Source organism: Elephantulus edwardii, unplaced genomic scaffold (assembly GCF_000299155.1).
Source record: "Elephantulus edwardii isolate Elephantulus edwardi_28Jun2011 unplaced genomic scaffold, EleEdw1.0 scaffold00435, whole genome shotgun sequence".
NCBI lineage: Eukaryota > Metazoa > Chordata > Mammalia > Macroscelidea > Macroscelididae > Elephantulus > Elephantulus edwardii.
Genome location: NW_006400185.1, coordinates 607,187 through 609,720, shown reverse-complemented (window position 1 = coordinate 609,720; position 2,534 = coordinate 607,187).

The following is a 2,534-nucleotide window of genomic DNA, read 5'->3' as shown; positions in this document are numbered from 1 at the left end:
CATGTGACTGTCTGATTCAAAGTGGTCAAAGCTATACCATGTAACTGGCCATCTGATTCAAAGTGGTTAAAGCTAACTCATCTCATCTCCTAATACCTAAAATGCCAATTTATTCAAAGGTTATGAGGATTTGTTAAATGTATGTAGAAAATTCTATGAAAGTTCTGATAAAAAAACACCTGATTTAACAAAAAGGAGAGTCTTGAGTTAGATATGTATAGCTTGTTGGCAAGTGAAAGATGAGGATATTTGCATGAGAGCATAGGGTTTATGGTATGAAAGAGAAAAAGACAAATATATGGCACACATGCACACACATACAGAGAAGGATGAGGGTTAGGGACAGGGAGAGATCCTCAGGCAAGTTTGATAAGGAGGAGGCAGAACAACTAGAGGTGGCCCTCTATATCAAGTTAATTAATTCCAAAGATTTAAGAAGTTTCAAACCACCAGGATTTTTATACAGACCCATAGATGACTATCTGGTAGGTTTTCAGGGGCAGTAATCACATGGGAGATGATTGCCAATTCTTTTTTGATAGTTGAGGTCAAACAGAGTATTGTTTAGGTTTTATGTGGATAGTTTTGTAAGCTTTTATCTCTTGTCATTAAGCTCTAGTTTTATGGCCTTATGGTATAAAAATATGCTTTGTATTATTTCAATGTTGGGTTTATGGTTTTTTTTTATTTGTTGAGGCTTGCTTTGTGTTCCAGTATATGGTAAAATCTAAAGAATGTAATTAAGAATAAAGTAGATTGACTTTTAGTTGAATGCAGTACCCTGAATACATCCACAAGGTCAAATTTTTTAATTGCATAGTAAAGATCCTCTGCATCTTTATTAGTCTTCTTTCTAGTTGACGCAACCTTTGGTGAGAGTGGTGTGTTCAAATTTTCCTATAACTGTTGCGGTGCTTTCTATTTTTCTTCAAGACTTTTAACTTTGTGTTATGTGTTATACAGGTCTTTAAGTTGGCATGTAGGTATGTAGACGAAGGCAATGTCTTCTTGATCTATTGTTCCTTTAATCTCTATATAGTGCTGTTCCATCTCTTACATGGTGATTTTCGTTCTTTTTTAAAAAATAATAATTTTATTTAAATTACAATTGTGATTTTAACAAAAGTTTATTTTGATTTGCTTCTCTCTTTTTTGCCAGTGATTTTGAGCATTTCTTCATGTATCTGTTTGCCATTAGAATATCTTCCTCTGTGAAAATTCTTTCCATGTCTTTTGCCTATTTTGTAATTGGCTTATCAGTCTTTTTCTTGTGGAGGCCTAGGAATGTTCTGTAAATTTTTGTCCTGAGACCCTTGTCTGAGATAGTATCACCAATTGTTTGTTCCCAGTCTGTAGGTTTCCTTTTTACCTTGTTGGAGAAAGGTTTTCATGCACAGGTGGATTTAACCTTTTAGTAGGTCCCATTCATCAATTTTATTCTCTTCAGATTGTGCATTTCTGGCTGTATTTGGCAGTCTCTTAAGACTAGGCTGTCTACTCTTGTTCTCAGTTTGTCTCCGACGAATACTATAGTTTTGGGCTTTACTCCCAGGTCTCTGATGCACCTTGAGTCTGATTTGTGTGTATGAAGTGAAATGTGGATCTTTTTTCAGCTTTCTGCAGGAGGAAGTCCAGTTTTGCAGCATCATTTGTTGAAGAGGTTGTCATTTATCCGTTTGATAGCTTTGATCTCCTTGTTGAATATGAGTTGACTGTAGATAGCTGGGTTTATTTCAGGGTTGTCATTTTTGCTCCATTGGTCTATGTGTCTGTCTTTGTACTAGTATCGTGTTGTTTTGATTACTACTGCTGTGTAGTAGGTTTTGAGGTCAGGGAGTGCTATGCCTCCGACCTCATTTTTATTTCTCAGAAATCTTTTGCTTATTTGGGGTATCTTGCCTCTTCAAATAAATTTGATGATTTTCCTTTCAATTTCCTTGAAAAATGAATTATTTATCTGTACTGGGGTTTCATTGAACATACAGATTGCTTTTGGTAAGATTGACATTTTTCATGGTATTTCAAGATGATTTTTATCCTGAAGTCTATTTTATCAGAGATTATTATTTCTGCTTCTCACTTTTTGTAAATGCAATTAGCTTGGTATATTTTCCCCCTAAACTTTGGTATAGACACACACACACACACACACACACACACACACACACACACACACATATAGATAGATAGAGAGAGAGACCAGCAAGTTAAAGGTATCTCCCTTCTTGTGGAGTTAACTTTAGTGTCAGTGTTGTCCCTGCCTTTCTCACATGCACCTTTACGCACTTATTTCCTGCTTCACCATCCCACAGGATATCCATCCACTTCTACCCCCTCCCTTCATATCTATCTCCCTTTCACCAGCCCTCCTTCTAATAACTTATATATGAAGCTTCCATGGCTTCTGTGATTTCAAACACATCAGCTGATGGTAGGTAGTTCCTTATGTTGGGATCAGTGTCTCTGAAGTTTAGTCGCAATATTTATCGGTCAAAGGTGATGCATCCTGTAGAATTGCTGTGTAGATAGGTTTT